This window comes from Cetorhinus maximus, chromosome 5 (assembly GCF_964194155.1).
Source record: "Cetorhinus maximus chromosome 5, sCetMax3.hap1.1, whole genome shotgun sequence".
In the NCBI taxonomy this organism is placed as follows: domain Eukaryota; kingdom Metazoa; phylum Chordata; class Chondrichthyes; order Lamniformes; family Cetorhinidae; genus Cetorhinus; species Cetorhinus maximus.
Window position 1 is genome coordinate 105,455,752 of NC_135883.1, and position 24,121 is coordinate 105,479,872.

A 24,121-nucleotide genomic window follows, 5' to 3' on the forward strand; every position below is an offset into this window, starting at 1 on the left:
TTTAAATTTACAGGAAGGCGGGCGGACAGCGAAATCAGCCAATTGAAGCCATTGACAGGATAATTAAAGTAATTAAAGGCCCTGCACGTCCAACCTTAAGGCTGGCGGACAGGCCAGGAGCCCCAGCGGGCTTCTGATAATACTTGAAACACTGGCAGGATGAGGTTTCATGTCCGTTTTTAAAAACTTTAATAAATGTCATGTGATATTTATTAACATGTCCCGTTTCATGTGACATTGTCACATGAGGGGAACATGTTAATAATATTTTTATTTTTCTATTTTTTAAGTTTTGTACACTGTCACCAATCTCCCTGAGACAGCACTTAGTCTCAGGGAGCAGTGTGCTCTTTCGCGCGCATGCACCAAAGAGCACACTATGACAGCTGGGGATTGCCTTCCCCCACCCGCACAAGAAGCGCATAGTGCTTCCTGTCGGGCAGGCCGCTGGGTGGGCCTTAATTGGCCCGCCAGCCAAGGGCAAAACTCTGCCCAATGTCTTTGATGACCATATGCAGTGAACCTTACATCCACTCCACAGGTGACTGAGATTTCTCCCTGCCAGTCCATCAGTCTGCCCCTTAGCAGCGCTCCCACTAGTCTCACAGTGGGAACTGATGGCTTCCATTGGAGTAGGCCTCAATGTCCTGTGTTCCAGCCTCAGGAACACACCCGCCATCCTTAATTGGAAGACAAACACGCAAGCGAGCTCCTAATTGTCTGGAAGACTCCCTTCTGTTGGCACACCTCCGCCCTGTGCGGGGTCTGGATCTGCAAATGGTGCCAACACCTGAAAATCTCCAAAGTGGCTAAGACTCCACGCATTAACTCTGTTCCTTTCTCTGTCTATCTGACCTACTTAATATTTCCAGCATTTTCTATTCTTCCTACCATCCTTATTTCTTTATGTGTGTTTTATTTACCTTATTACCAATGTGACCCTGACTCTGGTGTTGATTAAAACAAACATGCAGCACGTAACGGATTGTGACATCCTTTGAGAAGATTGAATCATCGAATACTTCCAGATTTGATGAAGCACCTGAAATACATAATTTCTTACATAGGTTCAATAATGACACTTTTTAAAAGATTACACCTACAGATGATTTGAGCATTATTAAACTCACAGTTTGGCCATATCCCACAGATTGTAATTCCTCCAAGCTCACCATCTCATGCACAAGAGGAATAAAAGAGTCATATCTGAACAACAACTTACATTTATATCGCGCGTTTAACATAGTAAAACATCTCAAGGCTCTTCACAGGACTGTAATCAAACAAAGTTTGACACTGAGACGTGTCAGGAGATATTAGGTTAGGTGACCAAAAGCTTGACCAAAAAGCTAGATTTTAAGGAGCATCTTAAAGGAGCAGAGAGACGGGAAGAGGTTTAGGGTGGGAATTCCAGACCTGAGGACCGAGGCACCAACTGTGCATTGAAGAAAACTGGGGATGTGCAAGAGGCCAGGATTGAGGAATTCAGATCATAGAGGGTTGCAGGAGGAGGTGACAGAGTTAGGGAGGGACAAGGTCATTGAAGGATTTATAATCTGGGCATTGCCAAAGAAATAAAGCACTATTGGACGTGGAGAGGTGGTGTCTGTAGGTTTCCATGGAAGGATGAGTTTATTTTTCTTAGAGTTTTTCATGGGATGTGGATGTCACTGGCTAGTCCGGCATTTGTTACCCATCCCTAATTGTCTTTGAGAAGGTTGTAGTGAGCCGCTTATTGAACCAATGCAGACCATCTCATGTAGATACAGCCACATTGTTGTTCAGAAGGAGTTCCAGCATTTAACCCAGCGACAGTGAAACAACAGCAAGATAAAAATCAGGAGGATGTGTGACTTGGAGGGGAACTTGCAGGTGCTGGTGCTCCCATGCTTCCGCTGCCTTTGTCATTCTCGGTGGTAGAGGTCACGGGTTTCGAGGCTCCTGTTGAGGGAGGCTTAGTGAGTTGCTGCAGTATATTTTGCAGCTGGTACCCAGTGCTGTCACACTGTGTCAGTGATGGAGGGAATGAATGTTTAAGGTGGTGGTTAAGGTGCTGATCAAGTGGACTGCTTTGTCCTCAAGGGTGTTGAGCTTCTTGAGTGTTGTTGGAGCTGCACTCATCCAGGCAACTAGAAAGTATTCCATCACACTCTTGACTTGCGCCATGTTTGTTAGTTTGCTTCTCAATTTCAGCCTCCACCGCTGGCTGGTAGCAATGCAAATTACAGGCCCAAATGTGTAAGTCTCTCGCTCTCAGTAACCAGCCTCTCCATCAGTAAGTGCTCAGCTGTGCCTCCTTGTGGTGACACTTGGAAACTGGGTCCCTCGTGGCCCCAGGCTCTGCTTCAGAGGAAATCGGAGGACATTTGGCCTCCAGACATGCAGTGTCCATGCCCACTGGCATGTGGGCATTTCCTGGCACTCATGAAGCAAATTCACAGCTATGGGCGAATAACTCCATTGCCTTGTGGATCCCTCAGGAGAGTTGAAGGCTGAGGGTGTAAATCTTGACAAAAATCTGTAATGGAGCCCAAAGGCAGACTGATGTCTAAATATGTCATTTTTCTGGAAACTCCTGCAACCAAGCCAATGCCAAACATAGTGCTTTGCATTTCTTTGAACTCAAACCGGGAGGTTGAGAGGGGGACACTGACATTTAGGCTGCCCAGAGTCTCCATAAGTTTTTCCCAGGCTTGCATCCTGGAGAGGACACTCCAGTTTTACTGCAGAGCATGAACACAATACAGGAGACAGCAGTTACGAGTAACAAGCCCCAATTTGATTGGCATAGAGAAAGAATGCTACTGACTGTCCTCAATGATGAGAGGGACCATCACAACCCACTGGTCAGCCACCGGCCACCTCAAGTTGGGCATCCCCCAACTAGTTCAGTGCTGATCACACTGGTCCATCTGATTCAATGGGTGCTTGGAGCTTAGTGTCTCCACTCAACAAGTGGACTAAATCCATCACACCAGCCAACATCAGGACCATGTGCATGGGATTGACAAAGGACTTGCAGCCGGTCCATACCGCTGCTATAAGGACACCTTGAAGAGGGATATGAAGCTGGGGACGTTAACACAGACAATTGGCAGACAGTCACTGATAGCCATGACTTCTGAATGCTGACTGTTTGGAACAGCATTGGAAGAGGCGAGGAGAAACAGAAAGCTCAGTTGGCCAAGGAGAGTGTCCAGAGGAAACAGGCAAACGAATTGTGCACCTTCTCAGCCCACTGTCTTCCTCTGCAGAAAATATGGCAGAGACTGGTCCTGTCATTGTAGGTCTCTAGAACCACACAAGATGATGTCTAACATAGAGTAAACCACCAGGGCACCAACCATCAACTCACAAGATGGACAGCCACTGAAGAAACAAAGTGCAATGGCAAGCATCCAGTGCAGGCCAAGTCCAAGAGATTTCATGGGTACTTGGGACAAGTGTTTGTCATGCAGAAGAGCTGTGTTGAGATACATAACCCTTGAAGCCTGCATTTTTAAAAAATTATCTTTCCAACTCGTGCAAGTGTTGTACACTTCATCGACCCTTTCTGCCTCTTCTTCTGTTTCTGCTTTAGTTGTATTGGCCTCACAGACTAATATCCGTATTCCGTCAACAATCTCTCCCATTTCCTGCTCTTTTGGGGAATTGAGGAAATGGCCATCAGTCCTATTAATAATGTTTTGCATCATCATGACTCTTACAGTTGGACTGCCATAAACAAATGTAAGTTTTATTAATAAAAACACAAGAATTTCCTTCCTAAAAGTCTTTGTCAACTAACTAGTGTGATCCACAAATGATGATATATTTTCCCAAAATATGATTCTGCAATATTTGGAGGCAATGATATTTCCCAAGAATTTACTATAATTCTATACATTATATACAATGACAATTTTCCAAAACATAGGGCGGAATTGTCCCAGATTTGCATAAAGTGCTATAGTGGGTGGGAAAAACGACGTTTTACTTGCTGGCCGCAATTGCAGTTTTTAGTCATGTGGTCATAGAGGTCTACAGGACAGAAAAAGGCCCTTCAGCCCATTGAGTCTCTACCAGTCAAACAAGTGCCTAACCATTCTAATCCCATTTTCCAGCAATAGGCCCATAGCCTTGTATGCCATGGCATCGCAAGTGCACATCCAAATACTTCTTAAATGTTATGAGGGTTTCTGCCTCTACCACCCCTTCAGACAGTGAGTTCCAGATTCCCACCACCCTCTGGGTGAAATATTTCTTCCTCGTATCCCCTCTAAACCTCCTGCCCGTTATCTTAAATCTATGGCCCCTGGTTATTGATCCCTCCACCAAAGGGAAAAATTCCTTCCTGTCTACCTGATCTATGCCCCTCATAATTTTATACACCTCAATCATGTCCCCACTCAATTTCCTCTGCTCCAAGGTAAATAACCCTAGTCTACCCAATCTCTCCTCATAACTAAAACTCTCCAGCCCAGGCAACATCCTGGTAAATCTCTTCTGCACTCTCTCTAGTGCAATCACATCCTTCCTATAATGCGGATCCCAGAACTGCACGCAATACTCTAGCTATGGCCTAACCAGCGTTTTATCCAGTTCCAGCATAACCTCCCTGCTCTTATATTCTATGCCTCGGCTAATAAAGGCAAGTATCCCATTTGCCTTCATAACTACCTTATCTACCTGTCCCGCTACCTTAAGGGACCGGTGGACATGCACACCAAGGTCCCTCTGATCCTTGGTACTTCCCAAGGACCTACCATTAATCATGTATTCCCATGCTTTGTTTGTCCTGCCCAGGTGCATCACTTCACACTTATCTGGATTAAATTCCATTTGTCACTGATCAGCGCATCTGACTAGCCCGTCTATATCCTCCTGTAATCTAAGGCTTTCCTCCTCACTATTTACCACCCCACCAATTTTCGTGTCATCCGCGAACTTACTGATCTACCCTCCTAGATTCAAGTCTAACTCATTTATACATACCATAAACAGCAAGGGACCCAACACCGATCCCTGTGGAACCCCCTTGGACACAGGCATCCAGTCACAAAATCACCGCTTGATCATCACCCTCTGCTTCCTGCCACTCAGCCAATTCTGGATCCAATTTGCCAAATTTCCTTGGATCCCATGGGCTCTTACCTTCGTTATCAGTCTCCCATGTGGGACCTTATCAAAAGCCTTGCTGAAGTCCAAGTAGGCTACATCAAATGCATAGCCCTCATCTACATACCTGGTCACCTCTTCAAAAAATTCAATCAAATTGGTCAGACATGACCTCCCCTTAACAAAACCATGCTGACTGTCCTTGATTAATCCCTGCCTCTCCAAGTGTAGAAAAATTCTGTCCCTCAGAATTGCTTCCAATAGTTTCCCCACCACTGAGGTTAGACTGACTGACCTGTAGTTTCCTGGTTTATCCCTTCCTCCCTTCTTGAATAACGATACCATATTGGCTGTCCTCCAGTCCTCTTGCACCTCTACTGTGGCCAGGGAGGTATTGAAAATTATTGCCAGCAACCCTGCTATCTCCTCCCTTGCCTCACTCAACAACCTGGGATACGTTTAATCCGGGCCTGGAGATTTATCTACTTTTAAGCCTGCCAGACCACTTAGAACCTCTTCCCTTTCTATGCTAATTTCTTAAATTATATCACAGTCCTTCCGCCTGATTTCCGTACCTACATCATCCCTCTCACTTGTGAACACCAAAACAAAGTATTCATTTAGAACCCTACATATGTCTTCTGGCTCCACACACAAATTACCACAATAGTCCTTAATGGGCCCCACCCTTTCCCTAGTTATCCTCTTACTCTTAATGTACTTGTAAAATAACATTGGATTTTGCTTTATTTATCTGCCAATGTTTTTTCATTCCCCCTTTTTGACCTCCTAATTTCCTTTTTAAGTTCCCCCTACACATTCTATACTCTTCTTGGGCTTCCGCTATTTTGAGCCCTCAGTATGTGCCACAAGCCTCCCTTTTTCCCGTTTCCAATCTTGTATATCCCACAGCATTCGGGATTTGTTGGTCCCACCCTTTGTCTTTACTGGAATATGTTGGCCCTATACTCTCCCTATTTCCTTCTTGAATGAGTCCCACTGCCCTGATGCAGATTAGCCTAAAAGTAGCTGCTCCCAGTCCACTCTGGCCAAGTCATATCTGATCTTATTAAAATCGACCTTCCTGCAATTTAGAACTCTGATTTCTGGCCTATCCTTGTCCTTTTCCATAACAACCTTGAATCTAATGGAGTTATGATCACTATCTGCAACATGCTCCCCCATTGATTCCTCTACCACTTGCCTGGCTTCATTCCCTAAAATGAAGTCCAGGACCACTCCCTCTCTTGTAGGACCTTCTACGTACTGGCTTAAAAAACTCTCCTGGATGCATTTTAAGAATTCTGCTCCCTCTAAACCTATCACACTATGACTAACTCAGTTAATGTTGGGCAAGTTGAAATCCCCCACTATTACTATGCTATTATTTTTACACTTCTCTGAAATTTGCCTACATACCTGCTCTTTTATTTCTCTCTAACTGTTTGGGGGCCTATAGTATACTCCCAGCAATGTTATTGCTCCTTTTTTTTGTCTTTCAGTTCTATCCATATGGCTTCACTTGAGGAGCCTTCTAAAATGTCATCCCTCCTTACTGCTGGAATTGATTCCATGATCAATATTGTGATACCCCTTCCTCTTTTACCTCCTTCCCTATCTCGCCTGAAGACCCTGTATCCCAGAATATTGAGCTGTCAATCCTGCCCCTCTCTCAACCATGTCACTGTGACAGCAATGACATCATACTTCCATTTGTTAATTTGTGTCCTCAACTCATCTGCCTAATTCATCAGACTCCTTGCATTAAAATAAATGCCATCCAACCTTGCCAAACTCCCCCGTACCTTAACTGGCCTATAATTTCTATGCCTTCCAGACTCACTTGCCCTCTATTCTAATTTTGGCTGTGCATCTCCCCCTGCTAAACCTCCTCTCAGGATCCCATCCCCCTGCCAAGTTAGTTTAAACCCTCCCCAACAGCACTAGCAAACCTCCCCGCAAGGATGTTGGTCCCATTCCAGTTCAGACGCAACCGGTCTGCCTTGTACAGGTCCCACCACCCCAGAAATGGCCCCAATGTCCCAGAAATCTAAAGCCCTCCCACCTGCACCATCTCTTCAGCTACGCATTCATCTGGACTAACTTCCTATTTCTATACTCACTAGCGTGTGGCACCGGAAGTAATTGAGAGATTACTACCTTTGAGGTCCTGTTTTTTAATCTGCTTCCTAGCTCCCTAAATTCTGCTTGCCAGGACCTCATCCCCCTTTCTACCTATGTCATTTGTACCAATATGTACCATGATCTCTGTCTGTTTTCCCTCCCCCCTGCAGCCGTTCAGTGACATCCTTGACTCTTGCACCAGGGAGGCAACATACCATCCTGGAGTCGCGTCTACGGCTGCAGAAATCTGTCTGTTCCCCTTACAATCGAGTTTCCTACCATTATTGCTCTTCCCCTCTTTTTCCTCCCCCCTGTGCAGCTGAGCCACTCACAGTGCCATGGCTGCACTCCCCAGAGGAACTGTCACTCTCACCGTTTTCCAACACAGAGAAACTGTCCTTGAGCGAGATGCTCCTTGGGGATTTCCTGACTACCTGCCTGACACCTTTCTTCTGACTGATGGTCACCCATTTCCTCTCTGTCTGTACTTCCATAAGCTGTGGGGTGACCACGTCCAAAAACGTGCTATCCACGAAACTCTCAGCCTCGCAGATGCGCCTCAGTGCCTCCAGCTGCCGCTCAAACTCCAAAACTCAGAGCTCAAGCAGCTGCAGTTGGTGGCACTTCCTGCACACATGGTCGGTCAGAGAGCAAGGAGCGCCTAGGACTTCCCACATGTTGCAAGCAGCATATAACACGGCACTGAGCTGCCCTGCCATGCCTCTAGTTGAAAACAAAAACCCTTACTTTAAGTTATATACAGTAAAAAAATGCTAAATTATTTATGTACTTTAAATAAAAACTAGAATGCTTACCTTTCCTTAGCTTAATCTATTTTAAACTGGAGAAAAACACTTATCCTCTACTCACCAACCAAGTCTCACCTTTGTGCTGACATCACTTTTTGAAGCTTCCCCGCACTTGGGCTGGTTCTGATCTCTCATGCTGTCTTGTGGTGTCACTCTTTTTATTTTCAACAAGAACTGACTGCAGGACACTCTTCCCAGATTGCTTCACTGTGATGCTGACTGCAGGACACTCTTCCCCTAAAGGACATTAGTAAACCAGATGGGTTTTTATAACAATCGGCTTCATAGCCATTCTAGATTTTTATTGAATTCAAATTCCACCACCTGCGGTGGGATTTGAACTCAGGTCCCCAGAGAATTACCCTAGGTCTCTAGATTAGTAGTCCAGCGACAATACCACTACACCATCACTTCCCCAATTCATCACAGCCCTGCCACATTAATTATGCATTCCCAGGAAACACACCGTTTCCATGGCGGGCGGGATCTCATTCGCCTGACACGCCATCACCTCGCTGCTTCATCTCGCCGGGCGCCATATTTAAAGTCCAGCCATGCGCCCACCTCTCAGTGCTTCCAGCCCATGACTGCTGCAAAGAAGACATCGCCCTGAAAGTCAAAAAGACTGCAGCCCCCAGGTTCAATGACGGGTCCCTCGAGCACCTTTTGGATACAGTGGAGGCTCACCATGATGTCCTCTGCCCCCCTTCTGGCTGCAGGATGGGCAGGAAACTCACTAATCTGGCTTGGGAGGCAGTGACAGCGGTGGTCAGTGCAAACGCCCCGCAACAGAGAACAGCCACCCAGTGCTGCAAGAGGATGAATGATCTTCTCCGTTCTACCAGGGTAAGTCACTCTTCTCATCACTGTCAACACTCACACTCACAAATCCAGCACAGCCACAGGGATTTCACTCACTGCCAGTTCAAGGGACATCACCATTCATTCTTTCACACACACCATCACTGTCCTCATCCCGTCCATGGGACTACACGCCACCCACACAGGCCAGACATACTTATCATCTGGCCTGGCAGGCATCCTGCTTATACTCTCTCCATCTCTATTTATGCAGGGCAAGAGGGAGAGGTCACAGACTGGTGGAGGAATTGTCTGAAAGCAAGATCCTCACGACTTTGAAAACAGAGCCATCTAGCTGGCCGGCGACGATCTGACCGTTCCTGATGTTGTGGTTGGCGGTGTTCTACCAAGTGAGGATCCAGCAGTGCAACATCCATCAAACAACTGTGCTGTGAGTGATGTGTCCTTTTTCACAGGCCACTGGCATGCATTAATTACCTCCCCTTGCTTTTGCAGGCGCATCTGCCAAACAGCTGACAGAGTCTAGGACCCAGGGCCCCCAATCAAGCCACGAAGAAACCTCTGAAGAGGAATCTGGAGGCACCCTCCCTGAAATCCCAGCACAGCGCTCACCCACACTCTGCACCAGCGCAGAGACACACACCTTGGTGGGACCTAGCCTTAGAGTAAGCTTGGGATCACAATCTGGTGAGCATATCGCACTTTCTGATCCACTGCAGGCAACGGCAGGGACTTCCCAGGTGTCCGGCACTCAGAGGATTTCTGGAGGCCAGATATTTGCTTACTCAGAGTCAGATGATGAGCCTCTGGACTCGATCATGTCACAGTTACTGAAGCTGCAAAGACAAGCTCGGGAACATCAGGAAGGATGTCCGCTGCACTGCTCAGATTGGAAGGCACGATGGAGGCGTCTGTCCGTCTTCAGGCTGAGATGATAGCGCTGGTATGCCAATGTACCGAGGTCAACATTGGTAGGATGGCAGTGCCATGGAGACCTATGTCCAGGACATCATTCCTGCACTGCTGCGCGGGCTCAACTCCTTCGCTGATGCCATAGTTGGCCTCCAACAGTGTATGCGAGAGGGGTGCGGAGCAGCTAGATCTCACTCCAGCTACCCCTTCTGCTCATGGAGTCAAGCTGGGGCCCTCGGGCACGCATAGGGAAGAGAATCAGCAGGTGCATGCCCCGGGCCATCCAGCCAGGTGACTCCGGGAGCGTCTGGTCCATCCAAATCCCCTCTTCCTGTGACCTCAGCAGCTCTAGCTCCACAGGCCGAAGAGGGTGCCACTGCAAACATGATCCCGAAAGCAGGTCGGGGCCCTCCAAGTCTCAGTCCTCCAGAGGGCATCCACCAAGGCCATCACAGACAGGGCGTTGCAGTCAGCAGGCTGCCTCCACTCTTGCAGTGGATGTCTGGGGAGCACCAAAACGTAGTGACAGGGTTAGGAAAGTTAAGAATTAGTTGCACAGCCTGGGCACGGGTGTTAATCACTTGTACATACTGTTCACTATTGTTAATAAATTCCCACGAATATCTCCCTGCCTATGGCTCCTTGTTCTGATGAGCAGTGTTTGTGTCACTCAGATGTGAAACCTTCCTGCACAAGATAAAGGCAGGTGTCTCAGTCCAGGGCCTCTTCCCTGTGCTTTGTGCAGCTTTCAGACCACAGTGAGGGTCCAGCCTCACATTCCGTGGACACATTACTGATGCCTGCACCTTGATAGTGCTGGTCATTGCTGCCAGAATACAATGGCAGGTGTCACAGAGTTCCCTCATTCTCTCTGTGTGCTCTCAGCACCTTTAAAGTGGGGCTGGCCCCCATCTTTGCAGCATCTATGACCACTGATGCTGTGCTCCTGAAGGGCTCAGGCACTGGAGGTGGACAAAGGATCAGATGTTTTTAATGTTTCAAGGCTGCGTCTCTATGATATGACCCTGATCACAGAGTGCAAGAGAGCTGCCCTCGGCCAGACAGGAGTCAGAAAGATTTATGGAGTGTCCTCACTGAATGTCATCATCATCCTCTTGCAACTGAGCAGCTGTTAGGGCCACTGCTGTGTCTCCATGACAGGAGCATTCTCACGTATTCACGCTGCCATAAGCCAGACTGGAGTCAAATGTTCATAGATGCAATGTGAGGATCTATGGGGTCACCTCACTGCATGTTATCATCATCCTCCACAAATCTGGCAGCTATGAGGACCTCCCGAGCATGCCTGCCTCATCTGGCCAGTGCGAGGGCCTCAGCCCCATCATCATCGCCTTCAAGAACCTCCTCACCCTCATCCGAGGAGGCCTCCAGCTCCTTCATCTCCTCCTCAGCCAACTCCTCTCCCCCTTGCATTGGCAGGTTGTAATGGGCGCAGCAAACGACAACAATGCATGACACCCTCTGCGGGCTATATTGCAGGGCACCACCAGACTGGCCCAGACACCAGAACCTCATGTGCAGCATCTCGATGGTCTGTTCCACCAAGTTGCGCATTGCAGCATGAGCCTCATTATACCATCGCTCTGCTGCAGTCTGAGGCTGCTGCTTGGGTGTCATCAGCCCCGGCCTCCTTGGGTAGCCTTTGTCCCTGAGGAACCATCCCTGTAGCTTCTGTGGACCCCGGAACCTGGACTTCAGAGATCTGTGACTGACTGAGGTTGTAGGCATCGTGCACACTCCCTGGAAACCGTGCGCATACCTGCAGAATGTGTTTCTGGTGGTCGCGTACCAGCTGCACATTTAGCAAATGAAATCCCTTGCAGTTGATATAGTTGACTGCATGCTGCGACTGAGACTTGTGCGCCAGGTGAGTGCAGTCGATGGCACCCTGCACCTGCCCGAGGTCTGGGCAAATCCAATCGCTCTTGCATTCTGGCTGTCCTGGTCCTGGGCGATATGCACAAAGCTATTTGCTCTCGCAAAGATGGCATTCATGACCTCATGGATGCATTTGTGGGTGGAGGCTTGTGATATCCAACAAAGGTCACCAATGGAACCCTGAAAGGAGCCCCTGGCATAGACATTGAGCGCCACTGTCACTTAAACAGCCACTAGCAGTGGATACCCTCCATATCCCCTTGGCACCAAGTCCTGCAGTAAGTGGCAGATGTGACCGACCAGTTCTGTAGACATGCTCAGTCTTCAGCAACACTGGTTCTCAGTCATCTGCAGGAGTGAAAGGCGGCATCTATAGAACATGGGTGTCACTCGGTGCCCACCAGCAACAGCTCACTGTGGGTCTTCGGCAGCATGTGCGGGAGCCCCAGCCGTCCCTTCTTCCAGAGGGTATTACTGCTCTTTGTGCAGCCAGGGGCCTCAGCCGCACCCCACTCTGTCGTCTTCACTCTCTGTGGGACATCAGTCATACAGCCAGTTCACCAGGCTCCATGATCCTGATGTACTCCTCCTACAGGATGGAAGAGACATGTGGTTTAGCATGGCTGTCCTGATTAAGCCTGAAGGCCCCTTGAAGCTTCCCGGAGAGTACTGGCCACCACTTGGATGGCCAGAGATTAGTGTACTACATGGCTGCCCGAGACTCCACCCACATTTGTCCCACTCCACCCGATTGGCTGCAGCTTTTCCCATTGGACAGCATGCTGTGCTCTCAGCTCAGGTGCTGGCATTCTCCTAACCCACACTGCAAGGCAGCATTGTTAGTTGAACCATCGGGGAGACTGGTCCAAGCCAGAATGCTGACATTGCAAGGGGGTGTGAGCGCCTCCAAGAATGACTGCTCTATGGCGAGCTTTAGCAAGGAGATTGTACAATGTGTGCGGTCATATAACTGTTCTGCAGTCGCTAAAACACTCATGACTTTGCAGTCTGTGCCAGCGGGCGTGAGAAGCTCTGTAGCACTTGGTGACACTTTAATGCCTCTGTGTTGCTTGAGTGAGCAGATAAGCTAGAAGCCTGGCTCCAGTCATATCAATGGCTATACTTGAACTGTCTCAGTTGCAGAGGAATGCTCATTTTATATAAGGTGTCCCTAATGTGTGGCTGTTTCCCTCGCCCATCCTGCCCCCAGTCCCGAATGCTTGCGCGCTATATTCAACTACATGGCAGCCCTTGCAGCCCCCACATCCACACAAGTCGCCTCAATGGCAGGGCTGCCTTTGCACCCCCACCCCGATCCCCATAAGTCATCTCAACTGCAAGGCAACGCTTGACACCCCCCCTCTCCCAACGTTCCTCAAGCTTGAAGTCCAACAGGCGTCCCTGGCAAGTGCTGCATATTGTTGCAGTGTCCTCACCTCCGAGTCCCTCTTAAAGTGCAGCCCGCCAAGTGCACGCCTTTTATATGCTGTTGTGAAAAATGTGGGCGTGCTTTCCCGCCAACATGGATGGACAATTCAGTGGGGGAGGAGGGGGGCAGTTCCGGTAGGCTGGCCTAATAATAACATGCTGATGTATTACAATGAGGTTCCCAGCATCCAGTGGCGGGAAACGCGGCCCGCTGTCAGCGGGCGATTGGAAACTGGTTTCACTCCGTCGTGAAACCGATCGCGCCATATTGCCCGCTTACTCCACCGAACACACCTGATGCCAGCAGGCACAGAAAATCCCGGCCATTGTATATCACTTGGCTGAGTTGTGTTAGATAAAGTCAGCAGCTTTATTATTTCAGATTATGATGTAAATCTCAACCACAAAATGCACTCATGCCAAGCAACCTGCTGCAGACTGTGTCATGTGACTGTATGATTGTGTTACAGATACTCCAGCAGTTTCAATAACATAGCGTTGTGTGCTCGAATGCACTTTGGGCCAGGGACTTCAATGTCTATCACTAAGGGGAGCTTGATAACACTCAGGAGAAATCATGGGCCCTGTTGCTTCTCCTGTTTCTGGGCCCCTTTCCCACAACCCTCCACCCCCCCGCCACCACACCCACCTTTAACCCTCCCCTTCAAACATGCATGTTATTTTTTTCCCCTCTCGAGATTCAGCAATCAATTCACTAAATAATCACAGAAAGATCCTTGTAAAGTCCTAAGGCCCATTGTTGGCATCTGGTTACAAATATCATCCAATATACATGCAGCATGGGTCATTACTATTAAGACCACAAGACGTAGGAGTAGAAGTAGGGCATTCGGCCCATTGAGTCTGCTGCGCCATTCAATGAGATCATGGCTGATTTGATAATCCTCAACTCCACTTTCCTGCCTTTTCCCCATAACCCTCGATTCCCTTACTGGTTAAAAATCTGTCTATCTCAGCCTTGAATGTAGTTAACGACCCAGCCTCTACAACCCTCTGCGGTAAAGAATTCCAGATTGACTACCCTCTGACAGAAGAAATTCCTCCTCATCTCTGTTTTAAATGGGCGACCCCTTACTCTGAGATTATGCCCTCTGGTCCTAGACTCTCCCACAAGGGGAAACAACCTCTCAACATCTACCCTGTCAAGCCCCCTTAGATCTTATATGTGTCATTAAGTTCGCTTCTCATTCTTCTAAACTCCAATGAGCACAGGCCCAACCGAATCAACCTCTCCTCATAAGAAAATCCTTCCATCCCCTGGATCAACCTAGTGAACCTTCTCTGGACTGCCTCCAATGCCAATATATCTTTCCTTAGATAAGGGGACCAAAACTGCTCACAGTATTCTGGGTGTGGTCTAACCAGTGCCTTGTATAGTTTTAGCAAGACTTCCCTATTTTTATACTCCATCCCCTTTGAAATAAAGGCCAGCATTCCATTTGCCTTCCCTATTACCTGTTGAACTTGTATGCTAGCTTTTTGGAATTCATGCCCAAGGAGTCCCAAATCCCTCTGCCTGAAGCCTTCAGCAGTCTTTCTCCATTTAAATAATATTCAGCTCTTCTATTAAAAGCAGCAACGATATAATGCAATGGTGATTTGTGTGCACGCTCTTGGAGATCCCACAGCAACTATTAAAGAAACCAGAGAATACCCATTCTATTTATCACATTGTGCAATATTGTTAATTTTACAGAAAAATATCCTATTATTATTTATAACACCGTGCAAATGATAACACTGATTTCAGTGACTGCCTCAGCCTTCATAAACATGTTCTGTACATAGCACCATATGTACACAATGACAGTAAATTCATATATGGAGGAAGCATTCAATACTTGCAACCCAGACCGCAAGAAAACCTTCCAGGTTTTGTTTTATATATTTCGACTGCCTGTTCGTATAGAAAAGAAACACTGCCGCCATGCAGCAGTTTCTGTTGTTTCATTGTTGGAGAGTCATAGACAGGAAAGAGGGAGGGAGGGAGTGAGGGAGGGAGAGAGAGTAGGAGGAGGGGGGATGGACCCATTCACTTGCTGCTGCCTAAGCTTCCTCTTCCCTCCCCGGACACACTGACATAGCACTCACTCACTTCACTCAAGATAATTCTGTATCACTAGAAACGAAGTTCCAGTTCCCTGTGAATGGCTCATATGACGGGTAAAGACGACAGCCAGGTCTGGTCTGGCGCGAGGCCGAGTGACAATTCCCCTGGGTTTGCTCCGGCCTTGTTACCAGCGGAGACTCCTTCCTGTTCTTTCATTTTCTGTTCCTTCTCCTTGACCTTGGGGAAGATGTTGTCACAAATCGCTCAGTGCAGCTTGCATGATGGTCAGCAGGAATGAGCAGAATAACTGCTCCAGCTCCTCCAATCACAGGCTCCCTCTCTCCTATGCTTGATGCTCCTCCAAGCATAGATTGTGTCTCTGGAGGAGCAGCAAGAGCAGGAGGTGTGGGGGGGGAGGGGGGGACCCTATGATTGGAGGAATTGGAGCAATGACTAACTTGAGCATTGAAGGCACAGTCTTGTTTTGCCTCATTGGTTTCCCTAATAGATTGCATTCAACGGGTCTGAGCAACTTCAGGGGAATATAACATGAGCTTCAAAAGAAAGCTCTCAGCAGTACATACACACACACACCTACAGATCTGTTCACACATTATAAATTGTTCATTCCTTTTTCATATATAAAATGAAGTGCATTGCTAGACAATCTTTCCAGACCGTTCAGCACGAGGGAGAGAGAAACAGACAGGACCAGGCAGAACCACTAGAAAGTCAGCTTGACAAGTAAATCATCAGAACTCAAAGAAAAAATAGAAGAATTTGCATATCCATGAACTTTTACATCCAGCATGGGAGAGACAGAATATATGATTGGAGAAGCTACACCTATCCCACACCTGCTGCTCCTCCAATCACTGCTCTACTGTCAATACACACTCCCAGCAACTGACAGTTTAACTAACAGTCAATATTTTTTTTTTACAAAGAACCTTACAGTTGTTGAGACTGGGCAAGACTTTCAGACAGCTTTGTGACCGGCTTCAAAAAAAATCAGAACTGTCAGTTTCATTGCAGTTTCACCCGCATATCATACGGAAAATTCTGCCCAATGTAATTATTTCATACAAGGGTTGGATTCTATTTTAGCAATAATCTCACAGGGCAGAATTATCAAATAACCCCTGAGGAACAAAGTGGAATGACTGAACAACATAGTCCTTCACTATCAATGAGAAGCATTGGAACCCTCAGGTGTCTCTGTGCGATACAAATTTTAAGAGGACAGAGGACAAAGACTGAATGGTTCACAATTATATCTGTGTTTTCTTGATCAGCAAGGCTGAAGATGCTGCTAATTGCTGCTTCTCACTAAAATATATTTTCAATTTCTACACTGCAACACAGCTTTATCACAATATTTTAATGCCTCAAAAAACAAATAAAAACACCAAGATAGAGTGAGATATTAGGCATGTAGACCAATAGGACAATATTGAAGTCAGTGGAAAAGACGCTTGAGAATTATGTGCAGTGTAAACAGGCTACTGATTCACTATGAGCCCATTACACACTCCTGGAAATTTCACCCCACAAAGCCTGCTCACAGTAAACCTCCATTAGTGACAAAATAAATACACATCCAGCCATGATTCCACCCTCTGTTCACAAGAAATCATGGGTAAGAAAGGCCTTGTCACCCACCCAGAATGACCTTAAAAATGCTCCCACCACCACTGCCCCCGCTCCCCTCCCTACACACACACTGCTTCCAATTAGTTCTAAAATTATTCAAGGGATTTTTTTGTCCAGATGTTGAACCAGGAGCACTTTCATTGCTGCCTGTAGGGACTGCTGCTGTTGACCTTTGGGCAGCTTTCTGGTTTACTGGCGGGCTTTTCAGACAAAATTGAAACCACGAAGCTGCCCTAAGGTCAGAAGCAGCAGCGCAGCAACTCACCTGAAAGACCAGCTTAAAAAATTGGAACTCTCAACAGGTCTGAATCTCTGGCTGGATGACAAGAGCTCCATTTATAGCACTGAGCTTGGGCCCCCTTAGTGCCCGGGTCCTCAGATTTTGGACCATGTATACCCCCACTGCTGGACCTTGATAACAGAACTACTGACCAAGCTGGTTGAATCCTGAAGAACATGTCTGTCACGTGGGCCTGCAGAAGTGAAACTCACAAGAGGGAAAACCTGAATTTACCTGATCCTCACCAATCAACCTGTCACAGATGTATCTGTCCATGATAATATTGGTAGAAATGACCACTGCACAGTCCTTGTGGCAACAGAGTCCCATTTTCACACTGAGGATACCCTCCATCTTGTTGTGTGGCACTCGCACAATGCTAACTGGGACAGATTTCGAACAGATTAGGAGCCTTCACAAACATCCCCATCCTCAATAATGGGGCAGCCCAACATGTCAGTGCAAAACACAAGGCTGGTCTACTTGCAACCTTTCTCAGCCAGAAGTGCCAAGTGGATGATCCATCTTAGCTTCCTCCTGAGCTCCCCAACATCACAGATGCCAGTCTTCAGCCAATTCAATTAAGTTCATGTGATACCAAGAAACAACTCAAGGCATTGAATACAGCAAAGAAAATAAAAACATAAATAAGAGCAGGAGTAGGCCATTTGGCCCCTCAAGCCTGCTCTACCATTCAATAAGATCATGGCTGTTCTGATCATGGTCTTAGCTCTACTTTCCTGCCTGTCTCGCATAACCCTCAACTCTTTTTAATATTTTATTCCTGGGATATGGGCATTGCTGGAAAGGCCAGCGTTTGTTGCCCATCTAAAATTGCCCTTGAACTGAATGATTTGCTAGGCCATTTCAGGTGGCAATTAAGAGTCAACCACATGGATATGGGTCTGCAGTCACATGTAGGCCAGACCAGGTAGGGATAACAGATTTCCTTCCCTAATCGACATTAGTGAAACAGGTGTGTTTTTCTAACAATCAATGATAGTTTCATGGTCACCACTACTGAAACTAGCTTTATAATCCAGATTTATTCATTGAATTTAAATTCCACCAGCTGCCATGATGGAACTCGAACCCATGTCTCTAAAGCATGAGCCTGGGCCTCTGGATTACTAGTCCAGTAACATTGCCACGACACCACCATCTTCCCCTTGTCAGTCAAAAATCTATCTAACTCAGCCTTGAATATTGTTACGCACTGAGGGGGTCAGTTCAACAGCACTGGTTTTTCATATGACCACCCATCCTTAAGCAGAAGGTGTTTAGAATTGTTATTTTTAATAAGCGGTGGCGCGTTTTCCAACCCCTCAGTTTTCATGTAATTCAATTTCTACCAATAACTCCACAGCAAACTTGAGGCAGGGTTAACTCAGAAGGTTAGTTTATTGCACACATTCAAAAACCGCAAACAGGAAGGTGCGCAGCTTCCCCCTCCACGCTCCAGTAAAGAGAGGGATAGAGAAAAGAAGGTTTACAGCACTGAGACCACAGAGAAAATAAGTATTGGTTCATGTGAGTTCCAGAGACCATTATAAAAGTCCAATGAGAAATGCATTCATGGAGGTTGGCGGGCTGAAAACCAGCATTGTAAAATCTGCTTTTCTGGTGTTGATGTCACAAGATGAAGTTGACACGTAGAGATTGATTCAGTTCTGTAGGCGATGGTGCAAAACATCCAGCAAAGTCAGGTTAAATGGGGCCAGTTGTCCAGCCCGGCCAGGGCTTGCTTCGATGTGGCCTGCCAGTCTGATGTTAAACAACAGACTGGAGCTTACAGCTCAGGAAGGCAATATTAACCTGTTCAGCAAGCCAGAGTCTTAGGACATGTAACCTTACCTCTCCACAATGTCTTCAACAAAGGATATTTATCCAGTGTCTTGAAATTGAATTTGTGTTCCAGCTTGATAACATCCCAGCCATTATGGGTTGAACAAGGTGCTATTTGTTGAGGGTCTGGTGTTTGGGAAGTCATTGTCTTCATAATCTCACAGACTTCACTGGCAAGCATGGTTTGTCAAATGCAAATGACCTTCTAGTAGCTCCCTTTGAAGTGGGACTGTGTGGTCCCCAGGTGATCGGGTAGAAACTCATTAGACATAACAAAATGTGACATTCCTGAAACTGAGAAGTGAATCCATTTGTTCTATAGGCTCACAGATAATAACTCACAGATAGACGGTCAGCCATCTTAATGATCATGGTCCAGCAGTAAAGTCCAGTTTAAGAAATAGGAATAAGGATATATTTTTATAAAAGACATACAGGGTTAGGTTCTGTTCCATCACAATATATTCATTGCCCACACAGCCAGTGTTCTCGGGGGAAGAGAATTCCAAACACTAACAGCCCTCTGAGAGAAGAAATCCCTCCTTATCACCATCTTACATCACCATCATTACTATTTTGAAACTGTGCCCCCTTGTTCTAGATCCCTCCATGTCGGGAAACATCCTCGCAGGACCTACCCTGCCAAGCCCTCTCAGAAGCTTCTATGTTTAAATAAGATCACCTCTCATTCTGCTAAACTCCAATGAATATAGGCCCAACCTGCTCAAACTCTCCTCATAAGACAAACACGTCATCCCATGAATTAGTCTAGTGAGCCTCCTCTGAACTTCTTCCAATGTAAGTGTGTCTCTCTTTAAGTAAGGTGACCAAAAATGTACACAGTACTTGAGGTGTGGTCTCACCAATGCCCTGTGCAGTTGTAGCAATATGTTCCTATGTTTATACTTCATCCCCTTTGTAATAAAGAGCAACATTCCACTTGCTTTCTAATTACTTCCTGTACCTTCATGCTAATTTTGTGATTCATGTACAAGGACACCCAGATCTCTTGGTACCATAGAACTCTGGAGCCATTCTCAAATTAAATAATATTCTGCTTTTCTATTCTTCCTGCCAAAGTGGACAACCTGACATTTTCCTACATTATACTCCATCTGCCAAATTCTTGCCCACTCAATCAACCTATCCATATCCCTTTGCAGACTCTACACGTCTTCCTTGCAGCATGCTTTCCTAACCATCTTCATATTGTCAGCAAATATGGCTACAATACAGTTGATTCCTTCAACTATGTCATTAATATTGATTGTAAATAAGTGAGGCCTCAGCAATGAACCCTGTGGCATACCACGAGTTACAGTTTACCATCCTGAAAATGGCCCATTTATCCCAAATGTCTGTTTCATGTTAGTTGGCCAATCCTCTACCCATGCTCATATATCATCTTCAATGCCATAAGTTGTATCTTGTGTAGTAACCTTTTGTGTGGCATGTTATTGAATACCTTTTGGAAATCCAGATACACCACATCTACTGGTTCCCCTTTATCTACCCTGCTTGTTACACATTCAAAGAACTCTAATAAATTTGTCAAACATGATTTCCCTTTCACAAAACCATGTGTACTCTGCCTGGTGGATTATGATTTTCTAAATGTCTGTTACTGCCTCTTTAATAATAGGCAAAATTTTTACCTCGGCAGGCAGGCGCGCACTCGACCTGCTCGAGCATAAAATGACATGATATTTCCGTCGGTGAGCATGCACAGGAATCGGCATCACGCCCACCAACAATTGAAAGGCCTGTTAAGGCCATTAAAGTCTCAGTTAATTTACATTTTTCGTTGCCTGTCCAACCTTACGGTTGGCGAGCAGCAAAAAGCCCAAGCAACCTTTGCACTTTTTAGGAAGCCTCATCCACAGACGGGATGAAGTTTCCAAAAGCAAATTTTTTTTTTAAATTTAAAATTTAATTAGTAACACGTCCATGCTGTAACATGAGGGCCATGTTTTATAACATTTTTCAATTGTCTTTTTTAAAAACTTCATCTCCCCAAGGCAGCTCTGTGCCCACCCCCCACCCCCGCACAGGCAGCGATAAGCGCTGCTGCTCGTATTTCACGCTGGACCTGCCTTAATTGGCCTGCCAGCATGAAATGGCCTTCCGGCCTCGATCGCTTCCCTACCCCCCCGCCCATCCCCGTCGAGCCCACCCTACAAGGACTAAATTCTGCTCAATGGATTCTAGCATTTTGCCAATGACAGATGTTAGGCTAACCAGCCTATAGTTTCCTTCTTTTTGTCTCCCTCCTTTCTTGAACAGAGGTGTTACCATTGTAGTTTCCCAATCCGCTGGGGCCGTTCCAGAATCTGGGGTGTTTTGGAAGATTACAAACTATGCATCTACTATTGCTGCAGCCACTTCTTTTAAGGCCCTAAGATGTAGGCTATCAGGTCTCAGGGACTTGTCAGCTTTAAGTACAATTACCATTCCCATTACTTTTTCTCTACTGATACTGAATGCATTAAGTTCCTTCCTCTCTTCCACTTGATTTTCTACTACTCTTGCGATGCTTTTTGTGTATAATGCTGTGAAGATGGATATAAAATCTCAAAGCCTCAGCCATTTCCTTTTTTTCCATTACTACTTCTCTAGTTTCACACTCACAGGAACCAACTCATTTCCTTTTTATATACTTGTAAAAGCCTTTACTGTCTGTTTTTATATCTCATGTTAGCTTTCTCTCATAATTCAATTATTAATTCTTTATTCATTATTATTTCTTTATTCATCATTTGCTGGTTTCTAAAACTTTCCCAATACTCTGGCCTACCACTATTCTGCACAGCATTGTACACCTTTTCCGCCAGTTTGACATCACCAAAGCCTATGGGCCCTGACAACATCATGGGTGTAGTACTGAAGACTCGTGCTCCAGAACTAGCTGGGCCTCTAGCCCAGTACAGCTAAAACACTGGAACCTACTCAACAATGTAGAAATTTGCCCAGGTAAATCATGGCCACAAAAAACCATAACAGATCCAATCCAGCCAATTAGCGCCCCTTCAGTCTACCCTCATTCTCACTAAAGTGTTGGAACATGTCATCGAGAGTGCTTTCGAGCAGTACATAGTCAAGAATAACCTGCTCACTGGTGCTCAGTTTGGATTCTGTCAGGGCCACTCAGCACCAGATCACATTATGGCCTTGGTTCAGACATGGAAAAAAGAGCTGAGTTCCAGAGATGAGCAAGACTAGCTTCTTTCCATGGGTAAAATGTGTGTGATGTTTGTAGGGTGAGCAGGAGTGAAGACAGAAAGACAGAGAAACTGGAGACGAGTGAACATGGAAATTTAAATGTATGTGAAGTCACTGATATTGAGATGTCACAGAGCAAATATTGAATCACATAAATAGAGTGAAATTTCCATAAGAACCATAGAGCTTCAGCAGAACGAAAAATCTAGAACTTTTGTCCAAGTCATAACCTAAGTATCTTAAGTCTTACATATAAATCTAAAGGTCATCTTCAGTGTTATCTAGGTCTCTATTCTGCCAATTCTATTCAGTTTCCCAATATAAGGACAACCTCTAGGCTCCAGTTCCATGCTCTATGTGTCAGCAACCCAACAACTGAACCAGAATGCTATGGGCTCAAACTGCATTTCAGAGACTTGAGCATAACATCTCGGCTGAACTCCAGTGCAGGACTGGGAGTACACTGCACTGTCAGGAGTGCCTTCATTCAGATGGGGCTTTAAACCCAGGTCACATCTGCCTTCTTGATGGAGGGAAAAGACTCTTTGGCACTATTTGAAGAAGAGCAAGTGAGATCTCTGAGTGTCCTGGTCATCCCTCAACTAACATCACCAAAGCAGGTTATCTCGTCACCATCATATTGCTGTTCATGGGACCTGTTTTCTGCAAAGGTTGCTATTCCTACATTTCAAAAGAGCTTAATTGGGTGCAAGACATTTTGAGACATCCTAAGGTCATGAAAAGACCACAACTGCATCCAGTTTTGGTCACCACACTATAGCAAGGATGTGAGGGTCCTTCAGAGGGGAATTACCATAATGTTTCCATGGATGAGGGATTTTAGCTGCAAGATGCATTGGAGAAGTTGGGGTTGTTGTCCTTGGAGCAAAGGAAATTGAGGGGAGATTTAATAGAGGTGTAGAAGATTATGACAGGTTCTGATAAGGTAATCAAAGAAAATTTGGTCCCATTAGCTGGTGGTACAAGGACTAGGGGACACAGGTTTTGGACAAGAGATGTAGCTGAAATGTGAGGCAGAACTTTATTACACAGCAAGTGGTAAGGACCTGAAACTCGCTGCCTGTGAGGGCAGTGAAAGCAGAAACAATGAATGATTTCTAAAGGAAATTGGATGGACACTTGAGAAAAATGAACTTGGAGGGTTGTGAGGGATAGAGCTGGTGGGTCGGACTGACTGGAATGCTCTCCAGAGTTCAGCATAGACTTGATGGGCCAAATGGACTCCTTCTGTGCTTAATGACTCCATGGCTGGAATTTAATGCTGAGGCATGTTGGGTGGAGGGGACATTTAACTGGGCATGAGGGTGACAGGTGCAGAATCTGCCACCTTCCCATGTCTGTCCCAGTTAAATCCAGATTGGGAAGGCTTGTGGATGGCCTTCCCACCCAGCTGCCTATTAAGGCTCTTAAGTGGGAAATTAATACCCACTCAAGGGCCTCATTCCACCAATGTTTATCTTCACCTAACAGTGGGTGGGATACTCAACATGCAGGGAGCCACAAAAGCAAACACTGTTAGATTTGCTTACAGGCTTCCGGGGTGAGGGCTAGGGGTGGAGAGAATCCCTCATTGTCAACAACTCAGTGCCTGATTGAGGGACCCAACCTCAGGAGATGGGACAGGGCCCCACAGAGAGCCAACCCTTGACCTTGCTGCTGACCCCATTACCTTGCTACCTCCATCCCGCGGTTCCCCTCCCACCATCACTCACCTGTGGCCCTGTGGCCTGGATCACTAGGCAATCCTGGGCCTCAAGTGAGTGAATTGTCATGAACATGAGAATTAGGAGCAGAAGTATGCCATTCGACTTCTCGAGCCTGCTCCACCATTTATTAAGATAACGGCTGATCTGATTGTGGCCTCTACTCCTGTCTAACCCCTGGAACCTTCACCCCTTGTCAGTCAAGAATCTATCTAAAATAAAACAGAAAATGCTAGAA

The 24,121-nt window shown here is 46.3% G+C and overlaps 1 pseudogene; it reads left to right on the forward strand.

Moving 5' to 3' along the window:
* LOC144680331 (4-galactosyl-N-acetylglucosaminide 3-alpha-L-fucosyltransferase 9-like) overlaps positions 1 to 24,121 on the forward strand; it is a 41,887-nt pseudogene that overhangs the window by 15,727 nt on the left and 2,039 nt on the right.